The sequence below is a fragment of the Rhinoderma darwinii genome, chromosome 5 (assembly GCF_050947455.1).
Source record: "Rhinoderma darwinii isolate aRhiDar2 chromosome 5, aRhiDar2.hap1, whole genome shotgun sequence".
Lineage (NCBI taxonomy): Eukaryota > Metazoa > Chordata > Amphibia > Anura > Rhinodermatidae > Rhinoderma > Rhinoderma darwinii.
Genome location: NC_134691.1, coordinates 212,552,361 through 212,574,048, shown reverse-complemented (window position 1 = coordinate 212,574,048; position 21,688 = coordinate 212,552,361). Strand labels below are relative to the sequence as shown.

Here is a 21,688-nt window from a genome sequence, read left to right as displayed (position 1 = left end):
GGCAGCGATAAGGAGAACGGGGGACTGAAAGTCCCCTGAAGTTCTCCATCACAAACCTCGGACTTCCGGGGTCTGTGTCGGCAGCTCCGTAGAAATGAATGGAGCGCCGGTCGCGCTGGTGCGCATGCGTGACCAGCGCTCCTTTCATTTTTAGTGAGCTGCGCAGATGCCGGAAGTCAGAGGTTAGTCATGGAGAACTTCGGGGGACTTTCAGTCCCCCGTTCTCCCTATCAATGCCAGCGATCACACATGTATCCCCTATCCTGTGGATAGGGGATACATGTCTTTTATTAGGACACACTGTAGGTCGCATTTTTTTTGGGAGGGGGGACGCTGTATGGCGTTCCCTACAGGGGGGGCTGTATGGTTTTCCCTACATGGGGGGGACGCTGTATGGCGTTCCCTACAGGGGACGCTGTATGGCGTTCCCTACAGGGGGGGGGGCTGTATGGCGTTCCCTACAGGGGGGGGCTGTATGGCGTTCCCTACAGGGGGGGCTGTATGGCGTTCCCTACAGGGGGGGAGCTGTATGGTGTTCCCTACAGGGGGGGACGCTGTGTGGCGTTCCCTACAGGGGGGGACGCTGTGTGGCGTTCCCTACAGGGGGGGACGCTGTGTGGCGTTCCCTACAGGGGGGGACGCTGTGTGGTGTTCCCTACAGGGGGGGACGCTGTGTGGCGTTCCCTACAGGGGGGGACGCTGTGTGGCGTTCCCTACAGGGGGGGACGCTGTATGGCGTTCCCTACAGGGGGGGGCTGTATGGCGTTCCCTACAGTGGGGGCTGTATGGCATTCCCTACAGACCCCCCCTGTAGGGAACGCCATACAGACTCCCTGTAGGTAACGCTATACAGCCCCCCTGTAGATAATGCCATACAGACCCCCTCTGTAGATAACGCCATACAGTCCTCCCTGTAGATAACGCTATACAGACCCCCTGTAGGGAACACCATACAGCCCCCCCCCCCCCGTAGGGAACGCCATACAGACTCCCTGCAGGTAACGCTATAAAGCCCCCCTGTAGATAACGCCATACAGTTCCCCCTCTAGATAACGCCATACAGCCCCCTCTGTAGATAGCGCCATACAGTCCCCCCTTTTGATAACGCCATACAGCCCCCTCTGTAGATAGCGCCATACAGCCCCCTCTGTAGATAGCGCCATACAGCCCCCTCTGTAGATATCTACAAAGGGGGCTGTATGGCGTTATCAAAAGGGGGGGTTTGTAAAAAAAGGCACTATCTACAAGGGGGGGGTTGTGTGACACCCAGGGGAGGGGGGCCCCAGTCAAAAGTTTGCTATGGGGCCCAGTCTTTCCTAGTTACACCCCTGCCCTAGATAATTTCCTCAAGGGGTGTAGTTTCCCAAATGGGGTCACTTTTGGTGGATTTCCACTGTTTTGGCACCGAAAGAGCCCTTGAAACCTGACATGGTGCCTAAAATATTTTCTAATAAAAAGGAGGCCCCAAAATCCACTATGTGCTCCTTTGCTTCTGAAGCCGGTACTTCAGTCCAGTAGCACACTAGGGCCACATGTGAGATATTTCTAAAAACTGCAGAATCTGGGCAATAAATATTGAGTTGCGTTTCTCTGGTAAAAACTTCTGTGTTACAAAAAAAATTGATTAAAAATGAATTTCTGCAAAAAAAAAATGAAATTTGAAAATTTCACCTCTACGTTGCTTTAATTCCTGTGAAACGTTTAAAGGGTTAAGAAACTTTCTAAATGCTGTTTTGAATACTTTGAGGGGTGAAGATTTTAAAATGGGGTGACTTTTTGGCGGTTTCTAATATATAAGGCCCTAAAAGCCGCTTCACAACTAAACTGGCCCCTGTAAAAATAGCCTTTTTGAAATTTTCTTGAAAATGTGAGAAATTGCTGCTAAAGTTCTAAGCCTTGTGACGTCATAGAAAAATAAAAGGATGTTCAAAAAACGATGGCAATCTAAAGTAGGCATGTGGGGGATGTTAATTAGCAACAATTTTGTGTGGTATAACTGCCTGTCTTACAAGCAGATACATTTACAAAAATGCTAATTTTTGCAATTTTTCACAAAATTTTGGTGTTTTTCACTGGTAAATATTGAATTTATCGACCACATTTTTCCACTATCATAAAGTCCAATGTCTCACGAGAAAACAATCTCAGAATCTCTTTGATAGGTAAAAGCATTCCGGAGTTATTACCACATAAAGTGAAATATGTCAGATTTGAAAAAATGGGTCTGGTCCTGAAGGCCAAAATGAGCTTGGTCCTGAAGGGGTTAATTATTAATTTTTCACAAAGTTTATGAACAAATATTGTATTTTAACCCCTTCCCGACAAGCTGAGTCGGCGCCATCATCGCCGGGTATCTGACAGCTGACATCCGGCTGTAATGGCGGGGACCGAAATTAGCTTTGATCCCCGCCATTAACCCCTTCAATGCAGCGTTCAAACGTGATCGCTACATTTAAGGTGTTTGCAGCTCATCGGAACCTTAGCAATGAAATTGCCGGGGTTTCTGGTGGTTGCAATGGCAACCGGAGGTCTAATACTGGCCTCCCGGTCTGCCTAGCACTGAAGCCGGTCAAGATCTGCCCGGCGGCGGAGCCTAATCGGTTTCTGTAGCCACCGGCAAGATGGTGCCAGCTCAGGAGCTGATCCGGCGTCATCAGCGGTGGAAGTCAGCTGTATGTTACAGCTGACATCCACCTGTAACGGCAGGAAACGGAGCTAGCTCCGATCCCTGCCATTAACCCCTTCGATGCAGCAATCGAAAGCGATTGCTGCATCGTAGCGGTTACTAGCAGATCTCCAGCCCTGACAGGCAATCAGGACTGGCGATTGCTGCTATGGCAACAGGAGACACTATGGCCTCCTGCTATGCCATTACGGAGGCCGATTAGGCCCCGCCGGGAGGCGAAGCCTAAGCGGCTTGCTGTCAGTGAATAACTGACAGAGCTAATACATTCCACTACATAGGTAGTGAAATGTATTAGAAAAAAAAAAATCTGACAGTTGAATCGTCAAGTCCCCTAGTGGGACTTGAGAAAAAGTGTAAAAAAAAAGTATAAAAAAGTGAAAAAAATAAAAGTTTGAAAACAATAAAAGTTTTAAGTAATAAAATAAAACGCAATCGCCCTTTTGGTCTTATCAAGTCCTTTATTATTGAAAAATAATAATAAACCATACGTATTTTTATTATCGCCATGACCATAACAACCAGAGGTATTAAAATATTATATTATTTATTGCACGCGGTGAACAGCGTAAAAAAAAAAAGTTAAAAACTTTACCAGAGTTTTTGTTTTTTGGTCACTTTGCCCTACAAATATTGGAATAAAAAGTGATCAAAAAGTTGCACGTATCCAAAAATGGTACCTATAAAAACTTTAGCTCGTCTCGCAAAAAACAAGCCCTCATATAGCTCCGTTGACAAAAAAGTTAAAAAGTTATGATTCTCACAACTTGGTGACAGAAAAAATACGTTCTTTTTACAAAAGTAATTTTATTGTGCAAAAAGTTGTAAAACATAAAAAAGTGCCATAAATTAGGTATCGCCGGAATCGTACTGACCCGCAGAATAAAGTTAACATTTATAACGCGTGGTGAACGCTGTATAACAAAAAATAAAAAAAACGATGCCAGAATTGCGGTTTTTTGTTTACCTGGCCTCCCAAAAAATAGGATAACAGGCGATCAAAAAGTTGCATGTACCCCAATATGGTACCAATAGTAACTACAGCTCGTCCCGCAAAAAAAAGCCCTCATACCACTACGTCTATGAAAAAATAAAATTAGTTCTGGCTCCAATAAGTCAGGAAATAAAAAATATGCAGTTGTGCCGGCCCGAGGGGAACATTTCTTCTGTTTCAAGAGGCGATTTATCAATGACCTAAAATTAGGGAACCAGGAAGGGGTGGACTCAAACATATCTGCTAGAAGCGAGGGCGCCCGTATTATACCAGGACAACACTTTCCCAGCAAACTTCCCCAAACTGCAAAGGTGCGGAGTGTGGACCAAAAGGGGGATAAGAAAGGACGCCATATATCAGTGCGACACCGGCCTGTGCAGAAAGGATTGCTTCACAGCGTAACACACATCTATGGATCATTTTATTGTTTTTTTACCCCATTATTATGCCACTTGACTATGCCCCTGATTTACTCTGCCCAACTTACATGTACCCCCACATTATAAATGGAAACACCAGCAATACTCAAACGAATCTACTACCAAGCAAAATCTGCTCTCCAAAAGCCAAATGGCGCTCCCTCCGCTCTGAACCCTACAATGTGCCCAAGCAGCAGTTTCCTTCCACATATATGGCATTGTCATACCCGGGAGAACCCTTTTAACAATTTTTGGAGTGTGTGTCTCCAGCGTCATAAGCTGGGCATGACATATTTGCCACTGATATGGCATATATAGGGAAAAATATAACTTTTTAATTTGCATCATCCGCAGTGCAATCATTTATGGAAAAGACACGTGGGGTGAAAATGCTCACTACACCTCTTAATAAATGCCTTGAGGGGTGTCGTTTCCAAATGGGGACACTTCTCAGGGGTTTCTTTTTATTATTTCACATCTAAAGCCTCTGCAGTTGTGAACCAATACTTTGTAAATCGACAAATTAGGCCTCAATTTTACATGGTACTCTCTCACTCCTGAGCCTGGTCGAATGTCCAGGCAAAAGATTATTGCCCCATGTAGGGTGTTTTTAAAACCGGGAAACACCGCATAATAATTAGAGAGCTGTCTTGTTATGGTGGCACAAGCTGGGCACCACATATCCACATATCTATGGAAAAAATCCCATTTTCACGCTGCAACATTGAGTGCACACTAATTTCTACAAAACACCTGCAGGGTTAAAATGCTTACTACACCCCTTGGTAAATGCATTGAGGGGTGTAGTTTCCAAAATGGGGTCACTTCTGGGGGGTTTCCACTGTTTTGGGCCCACAGGCGCCCAAAAACCAATCCAGCAACATCTGCACTCCAAATGGCGCTCCTTCCCTTCTGAGCCCTGCCGTGTGTCCTAACAGCAGTTTATGACCACATATGGGGTATTGCCGTACTCGGGAGAAATTGCTTTACAAATGTTGGGTTCTTTTTCCCCTTTATTTGTCGAGAAAATGAAAAATTTTGCGCTAAAGCTACGTCTAATTGAAGAAAAAGGATTGTTTTCATTTTCATTGCCCAATTCTAATAAATTCTATGAAACATCTGTGGGGTCAAAAACATCCCTAGATGAATTCCTAAATGGAGTAACTTTTTGGGCGTTTTCATTGTTTTGTCCCCTCAGGGGCTTTGCAAATGTGACCTGGCCTCCTGCTAAATGTGATCTCCAAAAGCCAAATAGTGCTCTTTCCCTTCTAAGCCCTGCCGTGTGTTCAAACAGCCGGATATTACCACATATGGGGTATTGTTTTACTCGGGAGAAATTCCTTTACAAATTTTGTGGTGCTTTTTCTCCTTCAGTCCTTGTGGAAATGAGAAAAAATTAGCTAAACCTACATTTTCAGGGCCTACTTCCAATAATTTCTGCAAAAAAAATTGTGGGGTCAAATCGCTCACTCTACCCCTAGATAATTTCCTCAATGGGTGTAGTTTCCGAAATGGGGTCACTTGTGGGGGGTTTCCACTGTTTTGTCCCCTCAGGGGCTATGTAAATGTGACATGGCCTCCGCAAACCATTCCTGCTAAATTTGAGCTCCAAAAGCCACATGTGGGGTATTGTTTCACTCGGGAGAAATTACTTTACAAATTTTGCGGTACTTTTTCTCCTTTAGTCTTTGTGGAAATTAGAAAATAAATCGCTAAACCTACATTTTCTTTGATTTTAATTTTCACGGCCGACTTCCAATAATTTCTGTAAAAAACCTGTCAAAATGCTCACTATACCCCTAGATAATTTCCTTGAGGTGTGGAGTTTCCCAGATGGGGTCACTTTTGGGGGATTTTGACTGTTTTGGCACCGCAAGAGCCCTTCAAACCAGACATGGTGCCTAAAATATATTCTAACAAAAATAAGGCCCCAAAATCCTCTAGGTGCTCCTTTGCTTCTGAGGCCGGTGATTCAGTCCAGTAGCACGCTACAGCCACATGTGGGATATTTCCTAAAACTGCAGAAACTGGGCAACAAATATTGAGTTGCATTTCTCTGGTAAAACCTTCTGTGTTATAAAAAAAAAATTTAATTAAAAATTTATTTCTGCAAGAAAATATGAAATTTGTAAATTTCACCTCTACTTTGCTTTACTTCCTGTAAAATGTGTAAAGGGTTAACACATTTTCTAAATGCTGTTTTGAATACTTTGAGGAGTGAAGTTTTTAAAATGGGGTGACTTTTTGGGGATTTCTAATATATAAGGCCCTCAAAGCCACTTCACAACTGAACAGGCCCCTGTAAAAATAGCCTTTTGAAATTTTCTTGAAAATGTGAGAAATTGCTGCTAAAGTTCTAAGCTTTGTGATGTCATAGAATAATAAAAGGATGTTCAAAAAATGATGCCAATCTGAAGTAGACATATGGGGGATATTAATTAGGAACAATTTTGTGTGGTATGGCTGCCTGTCTTACAAGCAGATACATTTAAATTGAGAAAAATTCAAATTTTTGCAATTTTTCGCAAAATTTGGGTGTTTTTCACAATTAAATACTGAACATATCGAGCACATTTTGCCAGTAACTTAAAGTGCAATGTGTCATGAGAAAACATTCTCAGAATCGCTTGGATAGGGGAAAGCATTCCGACGTTATTATCACATAAAGTGACACATGTCAGATTTGAAAAATGAGGCTCTGTCAGGAAGGTCAAAAGTGGCTAAAGAGGGAAGGGGTTAAATGGATTTTTAGAACAGGGAGATGGAAATAGAGCTTGCTCTGTCCACTCCACGCATTGACCTGGTATTGCAGTGTCTCCAGGACCGGTGCACCCTTTCCTAAACCAGTCACTAAAATCAGATTTAAAAAGTGCTTTTTGCATTTGCCATTGTTTGTTTCTTGCACATTGGATCTCTCCTTTAATCCCATTATTTGAACGCCTGTTGTACAATGCATTTTTGTCATGTGTGCTAATGAATGACCTAATTATTAAATTACTTCATTAACAGATTGCCACCTCTTGTGTTGTGTGTGTTTCCAGCATTTCAATTTGGAACAGCTCATTCACCTTAAAGAGCTGCACCTAAGCCAGCCAGTCACTCAGTCAACCCACAGCCACTGATTGATGCAGCAGCACCGTCAACTAGTGGAATAGTGGAGTGGAGTAGGGGAGCAGCCATTAAAGCAGCCGCCACAATGGACCTACCTGTGTATACTAGATGGATGTGATGGAATGAGCTCTCCTCCCTACATTTCAAAGAAGTAAGAATTGAAGTTGCAACAAACGCTTGCCTACAAGGAGACCACCAATTTGGATTTGTTACTATGTTACCTGGAAGAATAACAAACTGTGCAAGGATGGAGGTTGTAGGAGGAAGGAGAAGAAGGTGTCCATAAAGTTTGGGGATGATGCCTATTTGCCATTTTGCAGTCCCCTGTCTCCCTCTTGTGGCCTCCTGGAGGCTAGCTGTGCAGACAACACGGGGGGCACATGTTGCAGTGTAGCCCTCCTAGGCAACACTGAGTGACTGACTGAGCAGCAACGTCTAATATAAGTTTCTGACGGAACTTTGCGCGTGTCATAGTGGGGCCCTAAGAAGTGAGAGCAAGCTATATGACATCATAATGGGACCTCAGACAGACAAGCCTGGGCTTAGGCAGTGTTGGTCAGTGTTTGTCAGCAGGCACTGTATTGCAGGTGATCAAAGGCGTGTAGGGAGAAGGGGTAGCTGTGGGCATGCAATTGCTGCTGCTAGCGTTTGTCTGCACGGCAGGAGGGCATCTGGGCATTGCCAGGAAGGCGTTTTTATGTAGATTCCTCCGCTTTTCGCACAGCATTGTGGTGCAAGCAAAAGAAGCAAAGCCTGTCTAGCTTCCTCTATGGCCTTTTTTCACCTCCCGCCTGCCTGCCTGGCTGCTTGTGTGAGTGTGTGAGCCGGCAGGGCCCCATGGAGGTGCCTAGGAGTAGGCTGAATCGCTGCAAGGGGGTGAACAGCAGTATTGGCCAGGCTCTGCCGACACGCGCCACTTTCGGGTTATCGCTTCTCGGCCTTTTGGCTAAGATCAAGTGTAGTACCTGCTAAAGCTGAGGTTAGTAATCATCCCTGCCGGTGGTTGATGGGCCATCGTAGGGGGATGACAGATCGCGGAGGTGAGGGCAGGGAACCACAACGGTCATCGCTCTGGTGTACGCACTTGGTTTAAAGGGATGCGGTGCCCTTTTGGGACCCTCCTGAGGTCTAAGGGGAAAATGTGTGGCCATCTGGTTCCGTTTTCCCCTGCAACCCAGCCTCCCTTCTTCGGAGGGGAGGTGCAACCTGTATGCAGGCTCCTAGGTGGACACTGGGGTGGCAGCCCAGGTAGAAGCCTAGGAGTGTGTTTGGGTCTCCCTAAGCTTCGGCGGGGGGAGATCATCGATCCTCTAGGCCTATGGTTTGGAGGGTCGGGGAATGGTTATGCGGGACCTCTCTCTTTTAAGAGAAGGGCTGCGATAGACCGCATCCTTGTGCACTCTTTGTGTGGCTCCTCTGCACTTTTTATGCACTTGGGTGATAGAAAGCACGGCTTGGGCTTTAAAAAAAAAAAATATATATAAAATCTGTTCTTATCAGTTTAATATCTGATACGTTCCCTATCTGGGGACCAGATATTAAATGGATCTTTAGAACAGGGAGATGGAAATAGAGCTTGCTCTGTCCACTTCAAGCATTGCAACCTAAAAACAAAGGGGACATAACACCCACTATTATACCTATGAATGTATAACTGACACGTATTTTCATAAAATATTATAATCTTTATTAGTACATAATGAATAACAATACGTGATATCAGAAATAATGACAATGATAAAAATAAGTCAGATTCCAAGAACAGCATCAGAGTGGTATAGATGAAATTATACCTGAGGGTATACAGAAACAACCCATCTAGGGACAAAAATGCCAAATCATGCAAACCCCATGAAATATAAAGGACATGTGTAGCTGTAAAAGAGCACCTCTGAGATGCTCTTTTTTCTGTGCCACGTCTAGGCGGATTGTCCATCTCCTGCTACCATGTCTATAGGTATGGTTTATTTTTTTGTAGTGAAATGCCTCCCATTAGATAGTACTCTATTCAGGGTTATATATATATGGCTATTCACCATTCATATTTACCTATAGTTACAACTTTTGTGTGGGCTGTGTATTTTTGCTGTCTTTTACAGCTACACATGTCCTTTATATTTCATGGGGTTTGCATGATTTGGCATTTTTGTCCCTAGATGGGTTGTTTCTGTATACCCTCAGGTATAATTTCATCTATACCACTCTGATGCTGTTCTTGGAATCTGACTTATTTTTATCATTGTCATTATTTCTGATATCACGTATTGTTATTCATTATGTACTAATAAAGATTATAATATTTTATGAAAATACGTGTCAGTTATACATTCATAGGTATAATAGTGGGTGTTATGTCCCCTTTGTTTTTTGGTTGTTCTGCAGTTTGTGGGGACTCCCTGTTCCTTCTGTTTTGAGGTTGTTTTTTTAGGTTTACACTTCAAGCATTGACCTGGTATTGCAGTATCTCCAGGACCGGTGCACCCTTTCCTTATGTGTTCACTAAAATCAGACTCCAAAAGTGTTTTTTGTCTTTGCCATTGTTTCTGTCTTTCTGAAGGGATCTCCCCTTTTAATCCCATTATTTCAACACCTTTTGGACAATGCATTTGTACAGTCATGTGTGATAATGAGCTCATTTATTAAATGCAATTAATTAATACATTGACACCTCTTGCTTTGTGTCGTCTGTGTTTCTGTGTTTCCGGGATTTCAAATTGGAACAGCTCATTCACCTTCCTTGTCTTCTCTCCGCCCTCCCTTTTAGGTAAGTTAAAGAGCTGCACCTGAGCCAGCCACTGATTGATGCAGCACCACAGTCAAATAGTGGAGTAGGGGAACAGCAAACAGCCATTAAAGCAGCCGCCCGCCCGCCCGCCCGCCACAATGGACCTACCTGTGTACACTAGATGGATGTGATGGAATGTACTGTCGTCCCTACATTTCAAGAAGAAGTAAGAATTTCAGTTGCAACAAACCCTTGCTTGCCTACAAAGAGAGCAGCAATTTGGATTTGTTACTTTGTTACCTGGAAGAATAACAAACTGTGCAAGGATGGAGGTTGTAGGAGCAAGGAGAAGTTGTCTGTAAAGTTGGTGGATGCCTATTTTCCATTTTGCAGTCCCTTGTCTCCCTCTTGTGGCCTCCTGGAGGCAACTAGCTGTGCAAAAAAAGACAGCCTGGCGGCCGGCTGTTGCAGTGTTGCCCTCTCAGGCAACACTGAGTGACTGACTGAGCCGCACCGTCTTATATAAAGTTCAGACGGAACTTTGCACGTGTCATAGTGGAGCCCTGAGGAGCCAGAGCCAGCTTTCTGACATCATAATGGGGGGGGGCCTCAGAGATAAAAGCCTGGGCCCAGGCAGTGTTGGTCAGTGCTGCTCAGCAGGCAGCACTGGACTGGATTAAAGCTGATACAAGGTGTGAAGGAACAAGGGGTGGCTGTGGGCATGCACTTACTGCTGCTGCTGCCAGTATTTGCACGGCAGGAGGGCATTTGGGCGTTGCCAGGAAGGCGGTTTTATGTAGATTCCTCCTCTTTCAGCACTGCATTGTGGTGCAAGCAAAAGAAGCAAATCCTGTGTAGCTTCCTCTCCGGCCTTTATTCACCTCCCGCTTAGTAGCTGTAAATGTGTGTGAGCCTGCAGGGCCCCATGGAATTGCCTAGGAGTAGGCTGAATCGCTGCAAGGGGTGAACAGCAGTATCGGACAGGCTCGGGCAACGCACGGCCCATTCGGGTTATCGCTTCTCGGCCTTTTGGCTAAGACCAAGTGTATTCGTACAGGAGGTTTTTAGTCAGAAGGTGCTCAGGTACCCTCTCTCTCGGCCTCGGGGGATCGTCCAGGTTCGCCTGGACTTCACCCCCGTGCTGCTATTTGGAAGAGAGGCTTAGTCCTGAACAACGAGTTGCGATCCCCCCCCCCAGCCCTTTGGTGTGTCTCCTTGAACCCAAAGGGCGCAGCGCAAGCTGTGCGGTACCGACCTGGCCACGCAAATGGCAGGCGGACCTGATGCGGTGCCGGTATACGCCCGGTTGAAGAATACTGCAAGATTTATCTTGGCAGAGGGTGGAGGCGGTCTTCGTGGTCTCAAGTTCCTTGTCCATGATATTTTGGAAAAGCGGTTGGCGGTCCACAAGAACGAGATTTTGGCGATCCAGGACTACCCAAGGCGTGGAGTGTACGATGTGACCTTTATGGGAGAAGGAATCCTCCGTGATGCCATGGGAAAAGCTGAGAGGCAACAAGGTGAACTCATGGCCTTGGGAGTCCAGGTAATTGAACACGCTTTTGAAGTAACCAAACTCGTAGTGATTAAAATGTATTCCCCATACGTGAAAGATCAGGAAGTGGCGGCGTTTCTTGCTGCATACTTTAAGAACGTTAAGCTGCTGGGGAGAGTTATGAACGAGTGCGGTGTGTGGACCGTCAAATGGAAATTTATTGTTACGCTAATAAAGGACCCCTCCACCCAAGAAACGAAGCTACCACCTGCTCGTTTTAAACTTGGGAATGTGAATGGCGACCTCTATTTCTCAGGAATGCCAAACTTCTGCAGGGCCTGCGGTACCTATGGACATACCAGTTTTAACTGCGATGTCACCTGCAGGAACTGTGGAAGTAAACAACACACAATGAGAGAATGTACAGAAGAGAAAAAATGCAATTTTTGTCAAAAAACTGGTCATCTTTATTATGCTTGTCCACATAGGTACCGAGGCGAAGAAGATGAGCAACCCGAGGTGCCCCCACGTGCTCCACCAGCAGAGCAGTCCCGTCCTCAAGGAGGAGAACAAGCTGTTGCGGCGAAAGAGCAGAGAGGTACCTGGGCTTCAAGAGTACGGCTAGCCGAAGCCAAAACAGGTGCCTCTCAGCCAGCGACCTCAGGGGATAAAAATGAGCCCAGCGCCAAGGAAAAACGGCAGGCCAAGAGGAAGGCAGAAAAGGAGCAGGCCATCGATGAACCGGTGGCATCCCAGACGGCTGGTTGCACAGGCGGTGCCGGGCCTGCTCCTAATCCTGGGTCTCTAGAGACCGACTCGGAAGGAGAAAACTGGGTACAGGTGGGTCCCCGTAAAAAGGGGAAGCAAGAGCGTGCCAGTAGGAGGGAGACAGGGGAGGAGCAGATGGATACGTCCGTGCGGAAAGATGTGGCTCCTCCTGGGACCCCCTCCTCGCCTGGACTGGTGAGGAGGACGGGCACTGCTCCCTCCGTATTATCGGACACCCCGCCATGCGCACAACCTCCCCCTCTAGACCGGCCTTCACGGGCCCAGGGGGGAGAGGCGGGGCCCTTGGGGGACCCACCAGACATGGACCCAGTCGGTCAACCGAGAGAGACCCAGGTGAGGCTGTGCGAGTCTGGGCTCCCCGTGTATGAGGTGAGTGTTGCTGGCTCAGCTCTCAGCGACAGTAGTTCTTCTCCTGCCTCGTCCCTCTTTTCAGTTGAGTCGGATGAGGGCGGGGCCATGAGTTCAAGTGAGGTTTCGGGTATTGCTGGTGGAGGAGCAATCTGATTTTAAGTACGCCTATTATTTATTATTTTAAAATCAGAATTTTGCTTTTTACTCTCCACGATGTCTGAGCTCAAGGGAATCTCCCTCAACGTGAGGGGCGCCAAGTCAAAAGTGAGAAGGGTTGCTCTCTTCAATTTTTTATCTTGCCTGGCAGCCTCTGTATTTTTCCTGCAGGAGTGCGGCATTCCCCATACAATGAGATATGAAAATTACAAAAAGGATTGGAAGTATGGTCCATCCGTCTGGTCTGGATCCAACGAGTCCAGATCAGCAGGGGTCGCCATTCTTTTTAAGGGAAACGTTTTAATTGATTTTATTCAAGAAATCTTACCAGGACGTATTTTAATGGTTAAAGCTTTTATTGATGGTGTAAAGTGGCAGTTTTTAAATTTTTACGGATCACCAGAAAAGAACGAAAGAGCGAGGATGTTGGAGGTTTTACCGCTTTTTATCAACACATCTGAGCCTTTTATCCTCGCAGGTGATTTTAATTGTATCCTGAGAGGAGAATGCCGGCTTACCAACAGTACGAGTAGGAACTATGACAAGACCTCTGGACTGCTCAAGGATATCGTGACTGATTTTAAATTAAAAGACATATACAAAGAATGTAACAGGAGCAGTCCAGAGGAAGCCGGCGTTACCTGGAGCAATGCCACCTGTAGTTCCAGGATTGATTTTATCTTTTGTTCTGAAAATTTACTTCCTTTTAATTGTGAAGTTTTAACCAATGTGTTTTCAGATCACAGGCTTTTATCTTTTAAAGTAAAGCATGATCTTAATAATATTGTATGTAAAAAGTCCTGGAAGATGAATGTTTCCCTTTTAGACGATCCACAGGTTTTAGCAGATTTTATTGAATTTTACCAAGAAAGCAGGCGGGTAAGAGACACACGTACTCCCATCAGTGCATGGTGGGAGAAAATGAAAAAGAAAATTAAAGATTTTTTTATTAAGAAAAGCGTGGCGAAAGCCAAAGAGAAATACGCTTTTTTTTAAATTCTCAATACCCGTCTGCAGACCCTGTACAAAATGCAAGATCATGACATAGACGTTAAAGATGACATCACCAATTTGAAAAAGGAGATAGCCCAGTGCCTGGAGCAGAAAGGTAAAGAGATTATATTCCGTTCAAAAATACAACATGTGGAGGAGAACGAGACCTGCTCCAGGTACTTTTTTAAGAAAATGAATAACAAAAAGGCAATTATTAAAAATCTAGAAGGTGTGTCAGATGTACAGGGTCTTTTAAGTAAAGTTCATGAGTTTTACACTGACCTTTTTAATGTTAAGACTGTGGATCATAATTTTATGCGTGACTCACTGAAGGAGATTACTACTGTTTTAGACCCTGTCTCCCAGAATTTTTTATTACAGGAGCTGACGGAGCAGGAGGTTTTAGAAACTGTTAAGAGTTTTAAAACAGGGAAAGTTCCCGGACCGGACGGTATACCCAGTGAGTTTTATGTAAAATTTTATGACATTTTAAAAGAGGATCTTTTTAACCTTTTTTCTGATGTTTTTAAAACCAAGATGCTGCCTAAGTCCTGGCGGAAGGGTGAGGTCTCCCTGCTGTATAAGACGGGTGACATCGCAGTTTTAAAGAATTGGAGACCAATAACCCTTCTAAATAGCGACTACAAAATTATGGCTAAAATATGTGCAAATAGATTAAAAGCCATAATACCCCACATTATACACTCTGACCAGGTGTGTGGGGTGCCAGGCCGCAGCATCTGGGATAATTTAAACCTAATAAAAGACGTGATTGAGGACACGAGGTCTAGAAAAGGTAAATTAGCCATTTTATCTATAGACTTTGAGAAGGTGTTCGACCGTGTCTCTCATTTTTATCTTTTTAAGGTTTTAGAACGTATGGGTATACCTGAAGGATTTTTATTATCTATTAAAGCCTTTTACAGAGAATGCACCAGCAAAATTTTAGTGAATGGTTTTAAGACACAGGACGTATTTTTAAACTCTGGGGTGAAGCAGGGGTGTCCCTTGTCCCCACTGCTTTTTATATGTGCATTGGAGCCTCTGTTATGCGCAATTCGCCGCGATAAGTGTATCCGTGGAGTCCCCCTGCCCGGGGGAGGCGGCGTAGAGGCCAAAGCAGTGGGGTACATGGATGATGTGGCGGTTTTATGTAGGGACGCCCTGTCGCTTCAGAGAACCCTTAGGCAAATTGAGTTTTATTGCTGTGCTTCCGGTTTTAAAGTAAACTTCAGCAAGAGTCATATTTTAAACATAGGAAGCATGGCTCCTAGAGATATACCGGTTCCTGTGTCTGATAATATTAAAATTTTAGGTGTCTCCTTCAGTGAGTACGACAATGGTTTTATCAGTTGGGACATGGTGGCGCAGAAGGTAAATCAAAAAATATGCATGTGGAACATGAGGAAGCTTACCATGGAGGGAAAAATTTTAATAATTAAAATGATAATTTTACCTTTGCTTTTATACTTAAGCATGGTTTTCCCTCCTCCCACGGTTTTATTAAGAAAAATTACTAAAGCTTGTTTTACCTTCTTTTGGAGTTCCAGAATGGAGAAACTTAAACGTGAGACGGTAATGAAAATCAAACCAAAGGGTGGCAAAGACTTTCCAGATTTTAATAGGTTTCTTTTAATCAAGTACTTTTGTTTCTGTCTTAATTCTCTTTTTAAACAACATCATTGGTCTTATTTTCTACGTTTTAATACTGGGTTTTTTATGCGAAGGATGGGGTGGTTTGAAATTGTTTTAACCTCACCTTATGCTTTTAATCTACCAGCAAATTACGTGATTTTAGAGAAAATAGTGGCCTTGTTTAATTTTAAAGGGAAAAATTTTAATGACATGATAAACAGTAAGAAACTTATAAAAGACATAAGAGGAAATGAAGTCGTCACTAATATTGAAAATTTTAATAATGAACGCTGTGCTTTTATCTTCAAAATGGTTAATGTGTTTTATCTTTTTAATACACAGATGGACCTGGCCTGGAGCTGCGTTCATCAATGTCTTCCATGCCGGGCATTCCAATTCAGGAGAGGATTCGCGAGGTCTGCTATCTGTCCGAGGGAAGGCTGCCAGGCTGAGGAGACCGTGCGTCATATTTTTTGGACTTGTGATTTTACAAAACATATTTGGATAAAGATATTCCCTCTAATGAAGAAGATGGCAGACCTAAAGGACTTGAGTTACGAAATGATTCTATATGGACTCTTTGGATGCCCAACCGCGAACCAAAAGACTATTGCATGGAAGACGATGAACTGCGTAAAAGAAGCTCTGTGGAAGGCCAGGAACATCCTGATTTTTAAGCACGATGTTTTATCTGTTGACGATGTTTTAGGTCTTTGTTTTAGCGAGATGTACATTTATTATTTATTAGATAAAAAAAGAAATGCCACCCTTTCAAATAAATGGTTTGTAAAAGAATGGAACTCCAATATATAAGAATTTGCCACCATGTCCCCTTTTATGTGTTTTTATGTAAATTGATTTTATTACTGTAATTCATTGTAAAAAGCTGTAATTTATTGTAAATGTTTTTTGAATTTTAAGTAATAAATCATTGACACCCCCGCGAGGGGGTAGCCAACTGAAAAAAAAATCTGTTCTTATCAGTTTAATATCTGATACGTCCCCTATCTGGGGACCATATATTAAATGGATTTTTAGAACAGGGAGATGAAAATAGAGCTTGCTCTGTCCACTCCACGCATTGACCTGGTATTGCAGTATCTCCAGGACCGGTGCACCCTTTCCTAAACCAGTCACTAAAATCAGATTTGAAAAGTGCTTTTTACATTTGCCATTGTTTGTTTCTTGCACATTGGATATCTCCTTAAATTCCATTATTTGAACGCCTGTTGTACAATGCATTTTTGTCATGTGTGCTAATGAATGACCTAATTATTAAATTACTTCATTAACAGATTGCCACCTCTTGTGTTGTGTGTGTTTCTGTGTTCCAGCATTTCAATTTGGAACAGCTCATTCACCTTCCGCCAAGTTAAAGAGCTGCACCTGAGCCAGCCAGTCACTCAGTCAACCCACAGCCACTGATTGATGCAGCACCACAGTCAAGTAGTGGAATAGTGGAAGAGTGGAGTAGGGGAACAGCAAGCAGCCATTGCAGCCGCCATAATGGACCTACCTGTGTACACTATATGGATGTGATGGAATGAGCTGTCCTCACTACATTTCAAAGAAGTAAGAATTGAAGTTGCAACAAACCCTTGCCTACAAAGAGACCACCAATTTGGATTTGTTACTATGTTACCAGGAAGAATAACAAACTGTGCAAGGATGGAGGTTGTAGGAGGAAGGAGAAGAAGGTGTCTGTAAAGTTGGAGGATGCCTATTTGCCATTTCGCAGTCCCCTGTTTCCCTCTTGTGGCCTCCTGGAGGCAGCTAGCTGTGCAGACAACACGGGGGGCACATGTTGCAGTGTTGCCCTCCTAGGCAACACTGAGTGACTGACTGAGCAGCAACATCTAATATAAAGTTGTGATGGAACTTTGCGCGTGTCATAGTGGAGCCCTAAGAGCTGAGAGCAAGCTTTATGACCTCATAATGGGACCTCAGACAGACAAGCCTGGGCCCAGGCAGTGTTGGTCAGTGCTGGTCAGCAGGCACTGTATTGCAGGTGATCAAAGGCGTGAAGGGAGAAGGGGTGGCTGTGGGCAAGCACTTGCTGCTGCTGCTAGCGTTTGTCTGCACGACAGGAGGGCACTTGGGCGTTGCCAGGAAGGTCGTTTTTATGTAGATTCCCCTGCTTTCGGCACAGCATTGTGGTGCAAGCAAAAGAAGCAAAGGCTGTCTAGCTTCCTCTGTGGCCTATTTTCACCTTCCGCCTGGCTGCCTGTGTGAGTCGGCAGGGCCCCATGGAAGTGCCTAGGAGTAGGCTGAATCGCTGCAAGGGGTGAACAGCAAGCAGTATTGGGCAGGCTCTGTCAAGGCGCGCCACATTCGGGTTATCGCTTCTCGGCCTTTTGGCTACGATCAAGGTTCGTCCTGACGTAGCTGGGGGGCGAGTTCTTGGGTGACTTCCGGAGCAGGAGGAATTTCTATTTCTGTGGTCTACGACTGACAGGTGCATCATGGCTGGAAAGAATACTATTCGTTTGGAGGTGAGTCCCACGGACATGCTAATGAACAATGTTGTATACCTGATTCGGGATATCATGATGAGGAAGATCTGAGTCCATAAGGAGGAAATCTTCAGTGTGAGTTCCCACGGAGAGGTATTTACGAAGTCACTTTTGAAAATGGGGGAAGGTGTCTACATGTTTTTGAATGGCTGAGAACTTATGCAAATGACTCATTGCTGGCCGGGATAAAAGTAACACCGTTGTTTGGGCTGCAGGAGAAGATGGTAGTTGTCCATGTATACAACCCCTATATAAGTGTGGACCTGATTGAGAACTTTCTGAAACACTTTTGTGAACATGTGCGTGGTGGGGACAAACTCACTAATGTGTTGTGCATTTACAATTGTAAGCTCAGGTTTTTTGTCCGCTTCAGAATGGACTCTACTTGTGTAGGAGGCTTCATTCACCCTCCTGCAAATTTTTCTGTTGCAGGGTTCAGGGGCTATATTACTTATCATAAAAAAGATACTGGTTATGGCTAAACCATAACCAATCAACATACCCTAAAATGCAATATACATATAGCACGGTGCCATTTCTGAAGAAGATATAAAACAAAAAAGAAAAGAAAAAAAAAAGAAAAAGAAAAAAATCCAGAAATATATCAAAGCACTCTCAGGTAAATACAAATTTATAAGAAATTAGTTTTATTTAAACCTCCAAATATTTTCAGATATATAAATATATACATACAAAATTTTTAAAAAATCTCCTGGCCAGGAAAGGATGACATGTAATCTGATACACCTTTATATATTAATTAAATCACTCATATGATACATATGTTCTCCCTAAGCATAGGGACAGATAATACATTTGGAACAATCGCTAGGTTGTATTCACACTTGCGTTTTTTAACGAAATGTATTTTTTATCCTCAAGGTGGCCACCATTCCCATTTATAACAGATAGAAATATTTTTTGGGGTAAGAATCTCCTATATAGTGTAATTCCCGTCCTGGGAAATTGGCCATCCCATAACACATAAGCTAATTTAACGGCAGATTTTTTATGTTGTTTAACTCTTCCCTCATCATACGACCTTGGATTTTGAAGGGGATCAATAGTAGTAGGCAGTCTATTAAATAGACCCAAAGGTCTAAATATATCCCACTCGATCCTTCCAAGATTTTATATGGTAACTTGCGTTTTTACCTCTAATTTTCCGGTGAGCATCTGTGATCCATGTGCGGGAGCAGTCAGTTCACGGGCGGGACGAAAAAGGCTTTCCAAAGGCAAGTTCCAAGCTGTATGGTCGTTTGTTTCTCAACATCCTTAAAGCTCCACCGCAACGTCCGATGACTTTTTGTTTTCTTCTGTGTATGCACTTATTCCACACCGTACACCAAGAGGCACAAGGTCCAGGAGGGCAAGAGCATATGCCGGCAGTAAGGTGAATTTCAATTCACATGGTATCCCCTTCCATATGATGTCTCCAAATTTAGTCAGGGATTTGCAGGGCCAGGTTTAGACGTCACTACCTGTCAAGCTTGATTAGGTCAGCTGACGCGTTTCATCCCTGCACGGGATTTCCTCAGAGCCGTTTAGCAAGTGTAGCCAAGGACATTGTATTTATAGTGTCCCAACATTTTTTATTGGTTCCTCAATTGCAAGTGTCAAGAGGCTTTATTTTATATCTATATATAGATTATATCCAATCATCTTTACACAGTACATTTATTTGTAATTTATAATTCATTCGAAAAAATTTCCTTTACGTTTTATTCAGAACAAATAGATAATTCATTTTATTATCAATCTATATCTATAAGATATTATGTTTATTAACACATGGTAGAGGATCAGTGGTATGTCTTCAAAATAGTTCAGATAGTAAATCGGGTCCGATACTAATAGCATGGGACGGTGTAATATCTGATAATAAATTTGCTACAGATTGTATATTTATTACTGACTCATAGGGAAACAATCAGAATTCCCCCATGAGTCCATTCTAACCATATAGCTAATTTCTCACTTTTTATATAGCCTTATGCATAAATTAGATTATACAGTATCTGAGGGAGGGCAGGGAAATAGGTCCCATGCCTAAAAAGGCAATAGAACCCGTGTCCCCACCCACCCCGAGAGTCCGCAAAATCCATTACTAATTTGCCGGAAAAAGATTCCAATAATGTAATTTTAATGCATAATTTTTATTTATATCACAATTCTATATGGATGGAACTAACAAGATATTCTCTAATCATTACAACAGGTGCCTACTTATAAGAGGGGAGGATTATTTCCCCTACAGCATAATCTGATAATTTCATAATCTTTTGATGCAAGGACTTCCAAAAGTAGAAATAGAGCCATCTATATATCCCAAGATTCAATTCTTCCATATTCCAAGAGCATATTTATCCCCTTAATTTCAATTATTTTCATCACATCTCAGGAATGGAACCTTTGGATAAAGATATTCCATATATACCGTAATCACCATTTGCTTCAAGGGACCATAGGAAAACGAAATTAGACCCATTTATTGGCACCATACAGTTTTTATATTGCCCATTGGGAATAAACATTAACCATTTAATTTTTAATAATAGGGGGCAAGTGGAAACCGCTCTGAATGCTGGTAAGCAGCCATCCCAGCAGCAATCAACCCGCTCCCAACACTTAATGCTCAAAGGAACATATTAAATTTTATTTCGTTATTTAGTCCCTTGGGATTTAGGGTACCCAACGTGTAAATCCACATAGTTTCCTTTTGTAGGAGTATACGATTTCGATCGCCCCCTCTTCTGTCTTCAAATAATTGATAAATTCCCATGAATTTCAAGCCTGTAGGTGACTGTCCATGGTGTGTCTTGAAGTGTGCTGATTCTTCATTTCCCCCTTAGTGATATCTAAAATGTGTTCACTTATACGTATATGTAACTCGCGTTTCGTTTTGCCGATATATTGTTTCCCACATGGGCAGGTGACAGAATATACAACCATCGTTGAGCGACAATTGATAAAATTGTAAACTTTAAATTCCCTTTTGTGTTCACTATCGGAAAAAGTATCTGATTTTATTACATACTTACAGCATCTACACGAGCCACACTTAAACATTCCCTTTGGCCGTTTTTGCAACCATAGGACCCTTTCTGGGGTATTTCTCTTAAATTCCGAGCTGACCAGTTTATCCCTTAGTGTAGGGGCCCTTTTGGGGACCATACTTGGAATATTCCCAACTATTGCATTGATTCTTTTATCCAATATTAAATGTGGCCAGTTCTTTATCATAAGATGCCGCAATATATTCCAATGGGACCCATACCTAGAGATGAATCGAACTCTGTTGTCACTATTGTCCCTTTTGTCTCTCTTCATGATTTCCTCTCTATTTTGTCTAAGTGCTCTATTATATCCTTTTTTAATAAATTTTTTAGAATACCCCCTATTTTTAAAGCGGGAGGATAGGTCTTGAGCTTCATTTTTAAAGTTTTCAAAATCAGTGCAATTCCGTCGAATTCGAAGGAACTCACTGGTTGGGATCCCCCTAATTTGAGAGGGCAGATGATGACTACTTGCTGCCAATAAGGTATTACCCGATGTTGGTTTTCGATACGTAGTTGTTTTAAGTCTATTCCCCTCCCTATAAATATTAAGGTCGAGAAAGCTTATAGTATTTCTAATGTGAGTGAAAGTCAAAAGGATATTTAAGTTGTTAATATTGAGATCCCCAATAAAATCATTAAGAGAATCCAAAGACCCTTTCCAACACAATAGGATATCGTCCATATATCTGAGCCAAGTAGATGCACACTTCCTGAAGAGGGGGTGAGGATATACAATGAATTCCTCCCACCATCCCAGATGTAAGC

General features: G+C 43.2%; 4 pseudogenes; all 4 read left to right on the top strand.

Annotated features, from left to right (window-relative positions):
• Positions 1 to 6,812: 6,812 nt before the first annotated feature.
• On the top strand, positions 6,813 to 6,933 carry LOC142654558 (U2 spliceosomal RNA; annotated as a pseudogene).
• A 1,200-nt stretch (positions 6,934 to 8,133) lies between these two features.
• LOC142654745 (U2 spliceosomal RNA) lies at positions 8,134 to 8,199 on the top strand (annotated as a pseudogene).
• A 457-nt stretch (positions 8,200 to 8,656) lies between these two features.
• LOC142654475 (U2 spliceosomal RNA) lies at positions 8,657 to 8,815 on the top strand (annotated as a pseudogene).
• A 7,438-nt stretch (positions 8,816 to 16,253) lies between these two features.
• LOC142654066 (U2 spliceosomal RNA) lies at positions 16,254 to 16,474 on the top strand (annotated as a pseudogene).
• Positions 16,475 to 21,688: the final 5,214 nt, after the last annotated feature.